This window comes from Amblyomma americanum, chromosome 4 (assembly GCF_052857255.1).
Source record: "Amblyomma americanum isolate KBUSLIRL-KWMA chromosome 4, ASM5285725v1, whole genome shotgun sequence".
In the NCBI taxonomy this organism is placed as follows: Eukaryota; Metazoa; Arthropoda; class Arachnida; order Ixodida; family Ixodidae; genus Amblyomma; species Amblyomma americanum.
Genome location: NC_135500.1, coordinates 220618539 through 220638166, shown reverse-complemented (window position 1 = coordinate 220638166; position 19628 = coordinate 220618539). Strand labels below are relative to the sequence as shown.

Below are 19628 nucleotides of genomic sequence, written 5' to 3'. Positions count from 1 at the left end.
TCCACTGGGGGCACTGATCTCCACTATGGGGCTAGTGATAATAATAATAATAATTGATTTTTGGGGAAAGTAAATGGCGCAGTATCTGTCTCATATATCGTTGGACACCTGAACCGCGCCGTAAGGGAAGGGATAAAGGAGGGAGTGAAAGAAGAAAGGAAGAGAGAAGTGCCGTAGTGGAGGGCTCCGGAATAATTTCGACCACCTGGGGATCTTTAACGTGCACTGACATCGCACAGCACCCGGGCGCCTTAGCGTTTTTCCTCCATCAGTGGTGTACACTTGCTCTGGCCAGAGCATGTAGGTGGCGCTCGCTAACTGCCGGAGGAAGTACCCGTCATTCCTTGCGCTTGCCCGCGCTTTTCACGCGATTCACTTTTGAGTCCATAGCGGTGGGCGAAGCTGATCGTCTGCTACGGAGCGCGGAGAGGAGCCGGCGCGGCAGACGCGTTGTTGGTCGCTTCAATTGGTGGGCGAATCGGCTTTAATTTCTGCTGCTCCCTGCGGAGATCACTGCTCAGAGCCGGGGGGGGGGGGGGGGGGTCCGCGAGGGGCAACACTGCACACACAAGCAGCGCACACACAATGCTGGCGTCAATGGCACGGTGGGTACACAACACCGCACTACGCGAACATTGCACTGCTGAGGGGGGACCTATGGTAGTCTGCCCAGACAACGATTGTCCTGTTATGGAGAGGTCCGTTGACAGCACTCGGAGCACTCTTAGGAAGGCGCAAGGCACTGCACTGGAAGGTCTGATAATGAGAACGGTCACTTGACACCGCACAGAGCACGAAATGGTCCTTAGATGTCCTTAGGAGCACTGAGAGGTCAGACTTTGTAGAATGGCACAGCACTATAAGAAGTGGACTGCCTTCGTGGGTCGCTTCAACACTGCACACACACAATGCTGGTGTCAGTGGCACTTGGTGGGTACACAACACCGCACTACAGGAACATTGCACTGCCGAGGCGGGACCTATGGTAGGTCTGCCCAGACAGCGATTATCCTGCTATGGAGAGGTCCATTGACAGCACTCGGAGTACTGATAGGTCACTCTTAGGAAGGCACAGCACTGGAAGGTCCGATTATGAGAACGGTCACTTGACACAGCACAGAGCACAGCACCGAAAGTCGAAGCGGTCCTTAGATGTCCTTAGGAGCACTGAGAGGTCAGACTTTGTAGAATGGCACAGTACTATTATAGGAAGTGGCAGACGCGGCAAGCCGCCGGAAATGCAGGGCGCCGCTGAAAAAGAACGTCACGCAAACTTCCGGTCGACTCCGCCGATTTCGGCGGAGCAGTCCCGACTGCTCCACGGAGCAATCTTGGCTCGGCAACCGCTCCCTGTCTACGATTGGAAGACGCGATCCGTGGCTCAGATCTGCGTTTGGAATACAGTTGCTCCGAAAAGAGCAGAAAATGTTGCTACCGAAGGGCTCCAACTCTGCGTTTGGAAGTCACCATTATTCACGTGGGGGCGTCTGTGTCGCCACCTCTTGGCTCCAGAGCCGTGTATTCCCTTGCTCCTACTAAAGTCACATGCCAGTGGCGGCAGCGGAGCCGCGCGTGCTCCTGCTGAATTGCGGACCTCGACCGGTTTGGCATGGGGGGAGCTTTGCGCGGCGGCGCTTTCCCGCGTACTCCTCGCAGCTGGTGTGGCCGTCCCTTTCGCTGCGGTGGTTTTGTCGCCAGCGGTGTGCCGCGCGTTTTGTAGCGAGAGCTACACTGGGCTACCAGTCGAGCATTTCGCCGTGGCCGGGAGACCCCACAGGTGCGCCGCGCGCTTCGTCGCCGCCTCGCCGCACGTCGCATGCACAGCATTGCGTATAAAAGGCGGAGATGTAATGGGCAGCTGTATCACAACGTTTGACATGTATGCAGAGAAGGAGAGTCCAGTAGCTGCTAAACGGTGGTATAGGCAAGAGAAGATTAACTCTTCCGATCCTGAGGTTGTCGCCTGGCACTTGGACTCAACAAAGAGAGAATGAGCGTAAGAAGGCGAAGAGAGCAGCGGAGACGCCTGAACAGAAAGAGGAACAGCTTGCCAAATGGAGCTGCCAGACTGTCGAGCGTAATAGACGGCGCATAGCCGCCGAGATGGAGCCCAGTGTCTCTTGTTGCTAAACATACAGTGACCACAACAAGCTTAGCCAGGGAAACGTACCTGCCGCTGCGTATATCCTGGCATAGCCGAGCTAAGCCACTTCCATTTTTTTCCCGCTAGTGTGTTCGTACCTTTACTCAGATGATGCACCAAGGACGACTTTGCTTAGGGCTGCTCAACAAGAAAGCTTCCCCCTGATTGACATGAGGGGGCCTCACTGCAGTGAAGGCTTCCTTACTGAAGTAAGGAAGCTTTCAGGGTTTTCTTTGGGGGGGGGGGGAGGGGGGGGGGTCGGCTAGGCCTGCCGCTGTTGGTTCCATCTGTTCTTCGACACCTGTATTTACGACTTGTAATTAGTTGTACAAAGTCTAGTCCCCATTGCAAAGAGTCTTGGGCTTCCTCTTCATCAAAGCCAGCGCAGCAAGGTGCCGACTACCACCGTGCACCTCTCATAGCCAGACCAGAAGCGATCAGGTGAAGTGCGCATCTGTGTCTGCCTTAGAAACCTGAACAATTTTTTCAGATGGAAGCTACATGTTTCGTCAGCCGTGGAAGAAGTGCTAGGAAGCCCAGGTGATGCAACAGTGTTCTCGCAACTAGACCCAAACTCGGGCTTCTACCAGATTAAACTTGCATCAGAGAGCCAGAGATGTTTCAGCGGAGGTTTCACAGATTTTTGATCATATGGTCCTAACAAGGAGACACACGATAACGGCTGAAGCAGCAGACATGGGGAACGAAGAGGAGTGGCCTATATGCTTCCCATTCCCTAATGAAATCAGCAAAAGCACTTCTGGATTGGATAGTAGACGCTAGCTGTAATGTGGGCAGCAGAACAGTTTGACAAATACGTGTGAGGTCTGACCTTCACTTTTTAGTCGGATCGATTATACCTAAATGCAATATACACCCTGGCGCCGAAAAATCAGCGCTCCAGGAGGGGGTGATGAGGTCTCCTCTTGCAGCATTAGCTGTGAGCCAGGCAAAAGTATTGCAACATCGCACAGCACACGGGCGCCTTTTGCGCTTCGCCTCCATAGAAACGCGGCCGCCGAGGTCGGGTTCGAACCCGCGTTCTCCGGTTCAATAGACGAACGCCTTAACCACTGATCAAGTCACCGCGGCCGGGATCGAACCCGCGTCTTTGGGATCGGCAGCCGAGCGCCATAACCACAACCACCGCGGCGACCGACCAACATGCAGCTTCCGTAATCGCGGTTGTCAAAACGTGACAATGCAAGGTGCAAACTTCCCTCACCTCGACTTTGTTCTCGCGTTCGCAACCTTGTTCTGAATACAAGAGGGGAGAGCGCGAATGGTCGTGCAAGAATGTTTATTTTCCACCGATGTAGGAGGCCCTCTACTCCCGGCCCCTGGCACGCAGGCCCAGGGGACGGGGGCCGGGGCCTCCGCGACTTAAAGGGGCCCCGAAACACCATTTCAGTGCATTGTTTTGCCCGTTGGTTGCATAGAATGAGTTATAGTGATGCTATTGGCATCGGTCGTACAGCGTATACTCCTGTTTTTAATATTTTAATTAGCTCGCAAAAACAAATTCATGGCGCTGACGGTGTCATCATACAGGGGTGGTTTTTGGCATCGGATATGACATCATAGAGGGCGAGCTTTATGATTAGACAAAGAGTAAATATACTGCAAATTGTGTTAATAACTAGAGATACGTTTTGTCAAGTTTTTGTGTTCTATATTACATTAAAAAACCAAGTTGTTTGCCCTAGATAAAAGCACTGTAAAGCAAGTAAAACAAAAATACACCAGTAGAGGCTCTGGCTACTTTTTGCATCGATGGACTTTGCGCCTCTCTGTACGCCTCTCTGTAAACATCCTACTACCTAGCACTAATACTATCCGAGAGCGGCTTTCCGGAGTTGATCCGATCGAGCCATTTCACTCTATAAGCGTCCGTTTCGGTCCCAAGGAATGATGTGTTCAGTTCACATTTAGCAGACTGCATTTCGTCAGCTTGTGGAGGATACCGGGCGGCGGCGCCAGATGGCGCCACGTTCCCGTCAAAAGTGCGCGCTCCTTGCTCGCCGTGACCACTCAGCGCGCTAGGGGCGATGGTTGGCGGTAAGCAGTAGCGGTACGCGCTATGCTAAATGTGTCTGATATCTTGCGCAGGCCGTCACACCGTCGCAGTATCTCGCGCTCGAGTTGAGATCCATAAGTCACGGAACGTCACTGATCAGTGTTCCCTTCTGCGCCGTTGAGGTGACGATGAAGCATCGCTGGGCCAGCTGGGCGTTCACATGGTTGTTGTAACAATGCAAACGGCGCCGCCAGCCATGGCATGAACGAGTTACGGAGAACAGGCAACCATGGAGTGTAAACTTCCGCCACGTGAAAGATAGGCTGTTTTGATTGGTCGCACAGTGTGTCGTCATTGGGAGAGTGAAATGTGAATGGGAAGCTGCTCGAAAATCGAGTTGAGGGCAGCATTTTGTTTGCTTGTATTTTGAAATTTCTTCATTGAATAACTCCCGTTCCTATGCACCGATTCTCGTAATTCTTTTTGAGTCAGCATCTGTGCGACATAAAGAATCCATCTGAAGTGTAACCGGCGTCCGTTCAAGCGGTGTTTCGCAGCCCCTTCAAGACATGCGAGCTTGCTGTCTTCCCTCGCGGCTTCCGTCGCTAGGAGAACGACTTGTTGCTGTTCGGCGGGGGACCCGCTTCGCAGCAACGCCTCCCAGGCATCTCTACTTTTAGTTCTTTGCCAGATTATGTGGTCAACAGTGCCCCGCAGATTTTACATTTATCATCTGGTCTATCTTCTATTCGCCTGAGGAGACTGCATTTGGGAAATTCCCAGCTTGCAGGTGTCGGCAAACGACAGCCGCTCTGTTGCTTAAAGTTCGGCCCGGTGGTGGCTGAGACCTTCTTCCATATATATATATATATATAAAGGATGCTAACGGTCACCGAAACCCAGGTGCATAGGGGAATGTTCTAATTCTTTTAAAATTTGTAATGCCAATGAATTGGTTTAAAGAAAATGACTTATAAAGCATCAGAAAAAACAACCATGTCGCCCGTGGGGTCCGAACCCACGACCTCCGAATATCGCGTCCGATGCTCTACCAACTGAGCTACGGCGACGGCTGTCCAATCTGCTGCTTTTGTGGGTATTTATGTTTTGCGTGTAAGCGAACCTTGAGAGTGTTCACCAGCGCCACCCTAGTCCATAGCGGTGGACGTAGCACGTCCTGTAATACCGCGAGTGTGACGTAGAACGTCATCTAACGGAGAGAGCGGAAACTGTGCGAGAGCCCTCTTATGCTACCTGCGGCATCAAGACTGCCAGAACCGAGACCCCCGTTAAGCTATTAGCAGGCAAGGCAAACGAAATGAGGGGCTCGTTTGACAAATATATTAAGGAAGCTAGCAGTCACCGAAACCCAGCTGCATAGGGGAATGTTCTAATTTTTTTTTATTTGTAATGCCAATGAATTGTTTTAAAGAAAATGACTTATAAAGCATCAGAAAAAACCATGCCGCCGATGGGATATATATAGTGCTCGACGATTTCTGTGTAGGTTTGCGCGCGCTCATCCAGTCCCCGACAGTCGGGTGGTAGAGCGCTCGGGCTAACTTCGTGTGCCGCCTCGTTGCCTGGTGCTGATTCGTGTGCGGGGGTTCAGATTATCGTAATTTTACGGTTCAATTCAGAACTTGCTAAAATTTTGTTTGCCTCTTTGGAGACCCTTCCTTTTCCAAAATTCCAGATAGCTGTTTTGCTATCGCTAATTCTGATCTTTGCTTTCGTTCCAACGCAAGCCTCAGCTGTATCTATGTTTCGTCTTCTAATGGATGCGACGGCGAATGGTAGCCCACGGAGACATGCCACCCCCGATTTTTGTTTTCTTACAGAGAAATCCTGCAGCACTACAGGCTTGCAAGACTCAGATTCCCCCCAGCAGATAAAACGCTCTCCAAGCAACAGGCCAAAGCCTGGCGTAAACTTCAAACTAACACCTATCCAAATCCCCAATTGTGTAGCTTCTATTCGGAAGGACTCTACTCAAACAAATGCAAAAATTGTGATGCGAAAGCCGATCTAAATCATATGATCTGGAACTGCCCGCAGTCCCTACCCGCGAGTCACTTCATTACCGACTCTGCTCATTGGGAGGCTCTATTGCTCAGCCCCGACCCGGGGATACAGATCAAGCTCCTCCAGCTGGCTGAAGACGCCGCCGCTGCCCAAGGGATAGCGGCCGCCGTTTAAGCGGGGGGCGACTTCGTGTCGCTCCTCTATATCCGCTGGAAATAAAGTTTCACAGCCAACCAACCAACCCCCGATTTTCCATTAGCCGTGTCGTGACTTGCTCGGGTTTCTTATTATCCATGCGCTTCGTAAGCGCTTCCTTTCCTTGTTATAGGTCGGGTACATCTTTTTGTGAACTGGGAGGGACGAGCGGAATTCACGGGTGCAAAGTGGGCGCTATAAATCGTATGGTAAACATCTTCTGAAGTGTCTGCCTTCGCCGAGGAAAAGACTTGCTGTCGATCATCTCTAGACGTCTTTTACGACGTCTGGAAGCGGTACTCTCTACCCCACTCTTAGAAATCTCTTCAGGACGCCTGGAGGGCGGATTCTGGACACCATTTGCCCGGGAAGTTAGACGAATTATATCACAGTTTTGAGACTTTAGCCAGCGTGTGCAACGATAACGAAAGAGTAAAACAGCTTTTACCACACGTTTCTAGCCGTTTGCTCCGTTCCAGGCAGTTGCTTTGAAGATGCCTTCAATCGCAGCTTGTGCCACCTGGGTCACGGCCAAGTAAGCCAGTCATATCACTCGGCAAGAAGTGGAAGCGTATACATTATCAATAAAGAAAAAAAAGTAAGCATATACATTATGGCAACAGAGCAGCAGCTATATACGATCAACAAAGGGTGGCATGTCAAACTCTCTAGTTTACTTGATAGGTTGTTTCATAATGACTAGAATAAAGAATTCTGCAATTGATTCTGCCTGTAAATTTTTTTCAAAGAGAACATTTTTCGTCAATAAGTGCAGTGCCGTGTTTGCGCGCTCTGCCGTTTTGGACAACTTTGGTTGCAAATACATTAAAATATAAAAATAATTAGCTGAAATTTTTTACAGTGAACCATTAATAATTTAGCCTGCGTCTGGCTATTTTTGTTTGTTTCAAGAGCTCAGTCTTGTTTTAAAAATTTCTCAAACTTCGCCCAAATAACTTTTTTTGTGTACTTTGATGGCCTGTATCTCAACAATGAAGTGTGCCAGAGGTGTTATAAATATACTTTGAGTTCTACACAAGCATGCCTATCGAAATGAGCAAGGTCATGTTTGTAGGGTTCATGGATAACGAGATATTTATTTATCTATCTATTTATTTATCGCTTTACCCACAGCGCCCATTAGCATTGCAGTGCGGGGGGAGTTATTAACACATAACCAGTACAACAAAGTCGCAGATGCAAGAATACAATGCAGAGAATACAAGTGCAGCTTAATTTCAAACCATGAAACAAAAGTATAAATATCAGAGCAATGAGGCAGTCTTCTTTCACCATTGTGGACGCGATTTCTTGGGCCAACTTATTCTGCTCATTTATAGTTTTCGGAAAAAATGATTCTTAGTAAATTCGTTCTGCATTTTATTAGGTTTTTTTTTACTTTGACAGTGCGTTGCGCGTCTCCAGAGGACAGCTATCTCCGGCGACATGGTGCCAGGAATCGTCGGGGGCCAATTGAAGCTCAGTGTGAGTCTGAACGGTGACGCCCTGGCCGTCATCTTTATTCGCACGCCGAGGAAAGGCCGATGGGAAAATGCGGAAGACGGGGAATGCCGCAGGTGCTGACAGGAAGGAGGGTGAGGGAGACGCTCCAGCCTGGAAAAAGGGATGCCCCCCCCCCAATGGATGAAAAAACAACGAGGAAATGGGTTCAGTGGGTCATAGAGAAACATACTTATGTAAAGAGCGGACACTCCGGTAGGGCCCTGCGGCCGAGCTATTACACTGCCGCCAGCGCCCCGAGCGGGTGGCCAGACCGCTAATTTCATCCTCCGAGATTTTAGTCTCGTGCTTCACCTCTGTTTCAGTTTCGGTTTCGATAGCAATGCTTTCGATTCTGATTTACCTTTGGCTATTAAAATATTCAACTGCATTGTCTAAGTGGAGCACAAGTGCTTTAATATTTCATTTCTAAGCATGCCACCAAGCTTCTCGAAGAACCTACGCAAGCTTAATTAGTTCCTGCAGGTTGGAATAATAGAATAAGAGCTGTTCTTAATTACTTTAATTTGGTGCCATCATTGAGCCGCCTCTTTCATGCAGACAGAGAAGGGAGTGGCTTCACACAAAGAGTTTATTTTTTCTTGTTTACAATTTGAACTGTGCAGAGAAAAATACTGGATCACACACATTTTATAAAACACATCATGATACAAAGAACAACAAGAAAGAAGTTATGGTAAAGCCGGTGGCACCATGTCACGGACAAAAACTATTGGACATACGCTCTGCAGGTTTGTCATCCAAAACATCACCCGTGCGAACAACACAACAGGAGTTGTCAACAGATAGACACAATTAAGGAATTGAAAAGGCACGTATAGCGCGCTGGATTCCTGCACATCAGCAGGTTTGAGCAATTGGTTCATAGGTTGTTCAGAAATGCAAGCACAACATATTCAATGCAGCATAGTAACACAATAGTGAGCTTTGCACTCTTCGTAGAAGGTGATTATTGCGATTTTTTGGTCAAGGTGTACACACCACGCAAAAAAAAATCCACATTCGTTCTGCACGCTCTTGTTCTAAAACAAGACAAATATGGACAAATGACAAACAACAGCAACGTAAATCGTCTCTTCGAAAAAGGCTGCCTTCGACAATAAAAAAATACAACCTTCTACAAGCATTTTCCTACATGTACAGAATTAAGTCCACATCTTTACTAATTATCGAACCTAGCAAAGGGAAGGAAAGATGAATGAATGATCAGCGCAATAATGAACTTAGCGACGGATATATGTAAGCGAACCCTGTGTTCTATTGGCAGCGATGAGAATCAATCAGACATCAGGCTTTAAATTTGTCCAGCTGTCTGTCAGACACTGATTTCTTGAAGCGAATGCTAAGTTTCTACCGATGAAACGTACACGCCAGAAAAGGCGAATTCTATATATTTTATTGAGAAATGTACGTTTCAATCGCTGGGATTACATCTAGTGGGTCCTGTGGTAATCATAAATCGTAGCTAAAAAAAGACAATTCAAAGCTTCACTGGCCGGGCGATTTTGTCAAGCGTTTATATACACGGCAAGCGCACACTGAAAATTACCTTCAGCGAGCTGACAATCCGAGTATCCTGTCGGCTGAACAGTAGGAACAGCAGTCTTCTTCAGCGAAGTCATCACGGGGTCCACGAAGTAATCTGCGGTGAAATGGTCCCCGCAGATGCGGTACGTGGCGTATACAGCTCGGTCGGCGACTTTTCTAACAGGTCGCACCTGTTGACATACTCTATCCAAGCATTCAACCTGAAACAATTATGGCGCAGTATAACCTGTAATTATTCGCTTCACTGGCTGACTAAAAAAATAAAAACATGTGCATAGTAGCCGGTTCTAACAAGAGATAGGCAGCACTGTTTTATATTTTCTTTAAAGTACACAGAACAGGCGTCAACCACCTGCTGTCACGAAAAATGCGGAAAAAGTAATATACAAAGACTTCGCCCGTTGTTCCCACACCGTGAAACGCAGCAGTAGCTTGCGTAATTTAATCCGCTCCGAGGCATATTAGTCTGGGCTTGTGTACAGACTGTAATGATTGTTGCAGTCATCATACGGCAAAGAGAAACATATCGCAGAAAAAAAGATAGAAAAGAAAAATAAACTCGCTGATGACAGTTATTTATAATATGTTTGCAGGCAAACATGTTAACATATCGTTTATGAAAAATTCTGTCTAACTAGCTTCAATCCCTTGCGGAAGCGAGCTGACGTAAACTGATTTTTTTGTCTATAAAGCAATGACTGTTGTCAACGGTTGTCTCCATGGTTTTCTTCCAGACCGTACCTATATGCGGTACGGACCAGTGATAAACTTTCTTTTTACAGTGATCGCACACTGTGGTAAAGATTGCGTAGATAGCAGTATCCGCAACGATTTTCTTATACCCCCTCACGTGGGCATATTCGATTGTGATAGAGCCTTCGACCGGGGTCCGACTTTCAATCGCGATTGAAAATGATCGCGGATATAGCGGTCCAAGGATCGGGAGTAAGAGCAGCCCTTGCGCAACAGATGTCGCTAAGTAGGTCCGAAACACCCAACAAAATTTGCCAAGTTGGCAGAAAAGAGTCCTTGTATATTACTTTTTGCAGAAAAAAATATTTCAATTTGGTAGTATGGCTAAAAGACGTACCTATCGATGCCGATCACCTGAAATTCTCTGAAACACATCATGTCGGCCGTATTGACAGAGATATGAGAAATTATGCCCGAATAAAAACGTATTAGACTTTGTTGTACTACAGTCTAAAACAACCATTTTTTGTTTATATTTTAGGCTTCTCTCTTTTTCTGTTCGTTCCTTAGCACTCTATGACACCTAAAAAGCACATAGCAGGTTTCGAACGCAATAGGGCAGCTCGACTCCGATGGCAGTCAACTACTCCTGATCGCGGCTCAAACGCGATCAGGGCATACTGAGGCCCGTTTAAGACCTAACCGATCACGATCAAAACTGTCCGCTTCCCGTGCGACAAAGGTATTTTCACGTGGTCGATATCAAATGTGCATTACACTGCTCGACCCACGCCCTGTAAAAGGTTTGTGTTACGATACGGGTGAGCCATCGATATATTCTGTGTTTTAAACCGAACGTGTTGCGAGTGACTTTTGGAAAATTACGCTTTCGAAGTAATGCACATGCTCTTCCGGAAAAGACAACAAACGGATGGCTCACGGCTCACATTATATGCTACACGTGCAAAATACGTACACGCAGCATAACAAACGACGTGCTACAATGTTCTTAGCTCAAGAAACATCAACATTAATCCTGCAGGCAAGAGGAAACAACTTACCGGAAAAACGAGGCGACGCGTTGAAAAGCGCGTTAAGGTGGGCGTAACAGATGACCGGCGCAGCACCAACTCCTATATGGAAGTGGAACGCTTGGATGTAACCCGGCGGACGCGTGATGAGCTGTCGACCTTTGAAGTAGAGTGGAAGCAAACATAGGCCGCCTGGCGGGTGGTCAGGCCCTTTTTTCAACGGCCGCGAAACGGCTTGAGTGTCCACTCTTCACGTATGTTTCTCTAGGTGACGAGCAAGGCCCGAGGCGACACCGCTGCCAGTCGGTCCTCCGGGCTGACCAAGGCTGCGTTCCAATAGTCCCAAGTAGACGGCTACTTAGACGTCTAACCGGACAGCCGCCATCTTGGGACGCGTTCCATTTCTCGGCGAAGCAGTCTCAGAAGACTGCTGTCTCATAAGACTGCTTCGCCGAAGTCCACATCGATGCAGGCTAACTTGCTGTCTAAAGATGGCGGAGCTGATGTACGCGGATGAGCGAGTCGTGCTCTAGCAGGCGTCGAACTGTACACGGAGTATAGGAAAGGAAAAATGTGAGTCATTCCATTATGTTATTTGGTACGCAAACTAGTGGCTAATTAATCTTCGTGGACGTGCGATTCCTAGCAGTGAATCACGCAGGAGAAAATCGTGCAGTTGAGAGCTTTGCTACAGCAGCGGACGCTGTAGGTCTGTTTACGTGATCCGGCATCTGACGATGCCGGATCTTAATTAGCACCTTGATTTTAGAGAATACTCGTCGCTGTCGTTGGTTTCCTCGACGGGCGTTAAGACGGCTGGCGTGACGGTTAACAAATGTATTCTTCTGTTGCTGTATTAGTTGCATCAACTCTTTCGCGTGCATTCCTTTTTATCTCTACACTCTCAGAACAAATACACCGGCATGTTGCGAATTGATTTTAGTCTTTGCAGGATTAAAGATCGCTACTGTATTTAGGTCTCTCGCTGTCTCCGAGTGCCACGTACGGCAGACAGTAGGTTTCATGTCACGTATGTGTTTTCCTGTTGTAGTGTATATTAGCCGTATCGCATTTCGCGCATATTGATTACAGTCTTTCGTATTCTTTCTTATGTTTACAGGACCGTCTGGACGAGCACGTTCGAGGAGCATGTACAGTTTAGCATCAATAATAAAAGAATAATCGCATATCTCTTTAGCGTCGTCTTCTGAGAGCGGCCCCGTCTGCTACAAGTAGACTGACCGATAGACACATCCACCAGTCCGGTTTACGCGCAAAGTCATTGCAGAAGAAATGTGTAAACTTGTTGAAAATACGTTTTTAATTATCGTTATTGCTCAGTTTGTGAAAAATAGTAGTACAACTGTTCATAAGCTTTAGTTACATTATTATGCCGCGAGGCGGCGTGAGCAGTAGACAATTTTAAAAAATTATATAAAGCGCACTTAGGACAACAGACAAGGGAGACCAAACAACACAAGCGCTTACTCGCAACTGCGCATTTATTCGAGAAACACACAAAAGGAAGAACAAACAAAACAAAAGCCATCGCGCAGGCGTGACAGGAAAAGTGCTCATACAGGTGCGTCAAGATAACAAAACTCTCTTTCATGCAAAACCACCATAGGGTCGGCAACACACGTGTGCTGATTCTTACGGATGTGATAGGCCTCTGAAATCTCTCTGGTTAGCTGATTAGGGTGTTGGAGCTAACCAGAGCTAACCAGAGAGATTTCAGAGGCCTATCACATCCGTAAGAATCAGCACACGTGTTGCCGACCCTATGGTGGTTTTGCATGAAAGAGAGTTTTGTTATCTTGACGCACCTGTATGAGCACTTTTCCTATCACGCCTGCGCGATGGCTTTTGTTTTGCTTGTTCTTCCTTTTGTGTGTTTCTCGAATAAATGCGCAGTTGCGAGTAAGCGCTTGTGTTGTTTGGTCTCCCTTGTCTGTTGTCCTAAGTGCGCTTTATATAATTTTTGAAAATGAAAAACCAACTAGCTCAGATGTCAATTCTGCTTCAGCAGTAGACAAGTTCCAATACATGGACATGTAGACTGCTTCCTAGACGTCACACTAGACGTCTTGTTAGACGTCTAGAGTATTGGAACGCAGCCCAAGAAAGCCATCGGGGGAGAAGAAGGCAGGCACGAAAGGTCCACTGCGCAGTCGTTGACACGTGATCGTTGAACGTACCCGCTTTGTTCCAACCGAGTATATATAGCTGTGTCTCCTTGCCTCTCCGTCCCGCGTGGTGTCCCTTCTTTCCGAAATGTATTCTGGTGGAAATAATCATTGGTCGCGATCAACACCGGCTTTACAATGAAAAATGTTGTGAAGAATTTAGACCTGAGTAAGTACCTGCATATCTGAAGTGTGTCCCATCCTATCGAATTGTTAGCGGATGATACACTTAAATTCCTGGTGTAATTGTTCAAAACAGAACGGGCAGCTAAATTCTGAACCTTTTCTAATTTATCAACATCAATTTTAAATAAATTCCAACATCTTATGCACTCATGTTTCAACAACTAAAAAGGTATTTTTTGAGCGTTCTTTTCTTCCGCCTTGTCTTCTTTTTATTTTATATTTTTTTTTGTACTTCAGCGCATCTTTTCCAGTGTTGTCTTTTTCTTTTTCTAGCGGTGCTGTTATTTATGCTCAAATTTTGCTGTTATGTGCATTGTTGCGACCCTTTCTGTGAATGCCTATTTATGATTAATATTTTGTGATTTCTATTTTATTTTAGTGCAATATCTTTAACCTTATAACAATGCTTTGTACTTACTCCCCCCCCCCCCCATGTAATACCCTCAAATGAGGGCCTTTGGGGTATTTTGAATAAATAATAATAATAAATAAATACATTTTGCCAGCGAGACTGCAGAAGACAAAAGCAACGCTTTTGATAATCCATCAGGTCCAGGGGCTATCGAAGATTTCGGTTCTTTTAGTAACAACAAAATTCTGCGCTAGTCTAAAATAATATCATGCATAGGTTCAGCGCAGAATACATCAAGCCGTGCAGTGTCACGGCAACCAACACGAGTGGAAAACACAGGACCGAAAAGTGCACTCAACAATTTGCTTTATCGGGATTATCATAAACTTAAAAAATATCCTAGTCAAGAGGTGGGATATACAGTTCATCATTTCCATTTCTTTTAAAAAACTGCCACAATATTTTCGGGCATTTTTCAGTACTCCAGTTAAAAGAACTAACTGATACATCCTTCGCTTCATTCAACAACGTTCTCATTTCTTTTGTCAATTGCTGAAGCGTATCCTTACGTATCTGCGAAGGATTCCCTCTCAGAGCTGCATATGCTGGTTTTCTTTTATCATCTCGATGGACACATCCTAGGCGTACGGGCGGAGCGCCTGCGCGCACTGGCGTACGCTGGAGCCTGTCTGCGCATGCGCGAGACGCGTCGCGCGAGCAGGGCGCAGATATCTGTACATGTCAGATGTCCGCTTACGGGGTCCAGTTTACAACAACAGGAGGACCGCGGGGCTCTCGGGGACTCTTTTCTTCATGGCTTGAAGCTCATTCAGGTTCCCACACTTTTCTTCGCGGTTTAAGTTGTCCTTTCAGCGCCCTTCAAATCCCCTTCACGCTTGAAATTCTTTCCGTCGGCTCGAGACGCTCGAGAGGGGGAACGAGCCAGCGCTGGGAGCATGGAGGCAGCACGGCCGGTCTTGAGGAGGCGCGCGCTTTTCTTACGGCCTTCGCAATGCACGGCCGCCTCGATCACGCGCGCGCGGCGGGGCTCGCTCCGGCCGTCACATTCAGCGCGCACCCCATTGGAGAGGTGTAATCGGAGAAGTTCCCTCGCGCGCCGCGGAGCGGCGCTGTCCTCCCACTCCGGACGATGGGTCGGCAAGCTAGGAAAGTTAAGGAGGACAAGGACGGGGAGTTAGTACAGTGCCAGGAGTGCGACCGTTGGTGTTACTTAGATGAGACAGGGTTCGGGAGCTTAGCCGAGGCGGGTGAGGCTAGCTTCGTGTGTAAGATGTGCAAGCGGTTTGGGGACGCCGTTCATGCGTTAAAAGGGGAATGGGAAGCTGGGTTTAATGCAGTTAATGCGGACCGGCAGGTCGAACGAGAGGATCGGATTAAGCTGGAAGCTCAGGTCGCCGATTTGATTAAAAAGGAGGAGAATAATGCCGCCCTGTTGAAGCGAATGGTGGGCGAGATTAAAGAAGAGCGGGAAAAGCGGACCCAGCTAGAAAAACAGGTTGAAGCGCTTAGGTCGCGGCCGGCTGGGCACCCCAGTTCGGAGAAGTTTCAGGTGGAGGACGAGGCTCGTCGATCGTACAGTGCTGTAGTCCAGCGAGCATTGAGTGAGAAAAATGCGAACGAAATGAAAAAGGTTAAAGCGGGCATGGAAACTCGCGACAATAGCGTACAGCGGCAGGAGAGTCAGCTAGAGCGATCCGGAGGCCAACAGATGGAATTAGGAAGCGAACGTTTGGGGCACAGGAGAGTTCTGGTGGTCGGGGACTCGAATGTAGCGAGGGTTGAGGGAGGCGTTCTGACGGCAGTGAAGGCAGACAGGCGGGTGCAGGTGGAGGCTCAGTCGGGAAAGTGCATGGTGGATGCAATGGCCAGAGCCCGGGAGGTGGTGGTGGGTAGCATGGATGGCGAACACCTTGTGGTCATCCATGCTGGTCTCAATGATGTACTGCAGGGGAGGAGCCAGAATCTTGAGACGCAGTTGGAGGTGGGGATGCGTAGGCTTAGAGAGGCCTCTGAGAGTGTGCATGTGACCATATGCACAATCCCAGAGGTCCAGAGGCAGGCTCGCGAAACGGAAAGGAGGGTCGTGGAGACTAATCGGGTAATTAGGCTATTGAGTCGACGACTAAGATACGAGGTGATGGAGGTCAACAGGGAAGTGTACGAGGTTAGGCCCCACCCTTTTGCACAGGATGGCATCCACTACGGTGGTGCCACTGGCAAGAAGGTGGGTAGTAGGATAGGTCGCCAGGCAACAGCTTTTTTGGGGGGACCCAGAGCTCTGAAGGAACCAGTGTAGAGAAGGAAGAATTAAGATCAAACGGACAATGGAACCATAGGGGAAGAAAGAGACGCAAGCGCCAGGGCCAAGTTAATTCAGATATAGGTTTCATTAACATGCAAGGTGGCAGGAATAGACTGAAATGGGAGGAAATAGAAGAACAGTTAAGACAGGAGGAATTAATGGTATATGGTTTAGCGGAAACACATCTTAGAGACATGGAGCAACCACCCTGTAACCCAGACTACGCATGGGAATATTGCAATAGAACAGAGGGCAGCAGAAAGGGAGGTGGAATTGGGGCATTCATTCATAAAAGTATGAATTTTCAAAGGGTTAGACTGGGATGCAGGGAACATTTATGGCTAAAAGGAACAGTGGCAGGCAAGCAAACACTCCTTGGCTTTGTATACCTGTGGACAGGGGTTAATGCCAAAGAGGAAAACAGGAAAATGTTAGAATGTATTGCAAGCGACATTGATGAGCTAGGAGGAAAGGGCGAGATAATTATATTAGGCGACATGAATGCACACATAGAAGACCTGGATGGGTACACGGATTCGACAGGAAGCATGCTGCAGGACATGTGTGACAGGCATGATTTAGTTGTATGCAACAGCACCGAGAAGTGTGAAGGGCTCATAACATGGGAGGCGGGGAGTCTGCACTCGACGATAGATTATGCACTAATGTCACAGAGGATGTATAACAGATTAGGGGTAATGAGCATAGATGAAGATGGTTCCAGAAGTCTAGGTAGTGACCACAAGCGTATCAAGTTGAGCTTCAGAAGAAAAAGCAATGTAGGACTGAATCAAGATAAACAATCAGGGGGAAATTTTTACTCAGAAAAGCAATTGGAAGTAGCAGCCAAACAAATCGAGAAAGTAATTTTTGAGGATAGTGAAACAGAATGGACTTATACCAAATTAACTCGATTACTGGAGCTAGAGCTAGCTAAGGTGGGAGTAAAGCTAAAAGGGAAAAGATGCAAACCCAAGAGTTGGTGGGATGAGGAGGTCAAGAGGGCAATAGAAAAGCGCAAGGAAGCATCCAGGGAACACAGATATTCCAAGAAGAGGGGGGAACCAAAACCCGAAGTAGACAGAAAATGGGATACCTTCATAAAGTGTAGAAGGGACGCATCCTATTTGATTAATGAGAAAATTAGAAGAAAGGGTGCCCAATGGATGTCAAAAGTAAATAAAAAGGATAGAAAAGCAGCCCAAAAATTCTGGAAACATCTAAATGCAATGAGTAATAAAACTAGGCTAGAACAAAGGTTTATTGTTACAGATGAGGGTATTCGACTAGAAGGGGATGAAGCAATAAAACACATAGGAACAAGGATGACGGAAAAATTTTCAGCAAAGCACGTGGTACATAATTTATCGAAGGAGGATAGACCGGTTACAGCAATAGCTTCACTTGAGCAAGGAGAGTGGGAAAGGGCAGAGAAGAAGGTTCCTAGTGGCACATCAACAGGACCAGATGGTATCCCGATTATGTTGATAAAGAAGTTAGGACCAAAATCCAAGCAAACATTAATACAGGTAGTGAACAAAACGATAGTGGATGAGAAAGTCCCCGATGAATGGCGATTAAGTAGAATGAACATGATATATAAGGGAAAGGGGGACAAAGCAGACGTAAGTAACTATCGCCCCATAACAGTGACGTCTGTGGTTTACAGGGTGGTGATGCAAATTATAAAGGATAGACTGCAGGCTTGGGTGGAGAACGAGGGGGTGCTAGGGGAACTACAGAATGGGTTCCGGAAACAAAGGAGGTTGGAGGACAATCTATTTTCATTGACACAGTGTATAGAAATTGCGGAAAAGGAACATAGGCCCTTATTGCTAGCATTTCTGGATATTAGGGGAGCCTATGACAACGTTACTCAGGAGCATTTGTGGGACATATTGGGCACATTGGATGTGGAAAATGGAGTAATTAATCTTTTAAAAGATATATATAGAGGTAACAGAGTGCTCATAAAATGGGAAAAAAATGTATCAGGGCCTGTAGAGATACAGCGGGGGCTTAGACAAGGATGTCCTCTGTCCCCTTTGTTGTTCATGTTGTACCTGCAAGGTTTGGAGGCCAAGCTAGAGGGGAGCGGACTAGGTTTCAACCTATCTTTTTTCAAGCAAGGGGAATTGATTAAACAGACATTACCGGGACTAATATATGCGGACGATATAGTGATAATGGCTGACAACAAGGAAGACCTGCAGAAGTTGTTAGACATATGCAGTACAGAGGGAGATAGATTAGGCTTCAAGTATAGTAAGGAAAAATCTGCAGTCATGACATTTAATGAAGAGGGCGGCGAGCATAGAATACAGGAGTTCGTGCTAAAGGTAGTGAATGAGTACAAGTATCTTGGGGTGTGGATAAATAACAGTGTTGAGTATCTGACAGAGCATGAAAAATATGTAATGAATAAAGCTAGTAGGAATGCAGCTGTCATGAAAAATAGGGCACTGTGGAATTACAATAGGTATGAGGTGGTAAGAGGGATCTGGAAAGGGGTGATGGTCCCTAGCCTGACCTTCGGGAATGCGGTCCTGTGTATGAGGCCAGATGTTCAAGCAAGGCTGGAAATTAGGCAACGGGGAGTAGGGAGGTTAGCTTTGGGAGCACATGGCAATACACCAAATCAGGGGGTACAGGGTGATATGGGATGGGCGTCTTTCGAGAGCAGAGAGGCTAGCAGTAAGATAGCATTTGAGGAACGATTGAGAAGGATGGAGGAAAAGCGGTGGGCTAGGAAAGTTTTCAGATACCTGTATATAAAGAATGTTGACACGAAATGGAGAAAGCGAACTAGAAAATTGACAAGCAAATATCTGGACAGCAGTAAGGGGGCAAATCAGCAATTATCGGTTAAGAAAAAGGTTAAAGGAACAGAGAGAGCTTTGTGGAAAACAGGGATGCTGACGAAATCGGCACTAGAAACATACCGGACCTTTAAACAGGAAATTGTCAAAGAAAATATCTATGATAATTGTAGGGGAAGTTCTTTGTTGTTTGAAGCCAGGACTGGAGTTTTGCGGACTAAGACGTATAGAGTCAGGTACCAGGAGATAGACACTTTGTGCATTGCGTGCGGAGAGGAGGAGGAAACGGCTGAACACTTGATACTTTTCTGTAAAGGGCTTCACCCTACAGTGGAAGGCAGCGGGGCTGACTTACCCAAGGCATTGGGGTTTAGGGATAGTGAAGGGAAAGTGGATTTTAAGAGGTTAGAAGTAACCAAGCGAAGGTTATCTGATTGGTGGCTAAAAGCAAGACAGGAGTAAAATTTCACAAGACATGGCTAGGTGGCTTGAGCCACCGCCCGATGTAAAGGGTTCAGCCGTATCCATCCATCCATCCATGCAGTTGCGCGACTGTTATCCTCGCACCGCTCGTAACACTATTCGCAGA

At 47.2% G+C, this 19628-nt stretch overlaps 1 long non-coding RNA gene across 1 annotated transcript; it reads right to left on the bottom strand.

Moving 5' to 3' along the window:
- Positions 1-7504: 7504 nt before the first annotated feature.
- On the bottom strand, positions 7505-11263 carry LOC144127608 (uncharacterized). The gene is made up of 3 exons (XR_013313553.1): positions 11204-11263; positions 9451-9649; positions 7505-7994 (listed from the first exon to the last, which is right to left on the bottom strand). It is a non-coding gene; the product is annotated as an uncharacterized LOC144127608 (long non-coding RNA).
- Positions 11264-19628: the final 8365 nt, after the last annotated feature.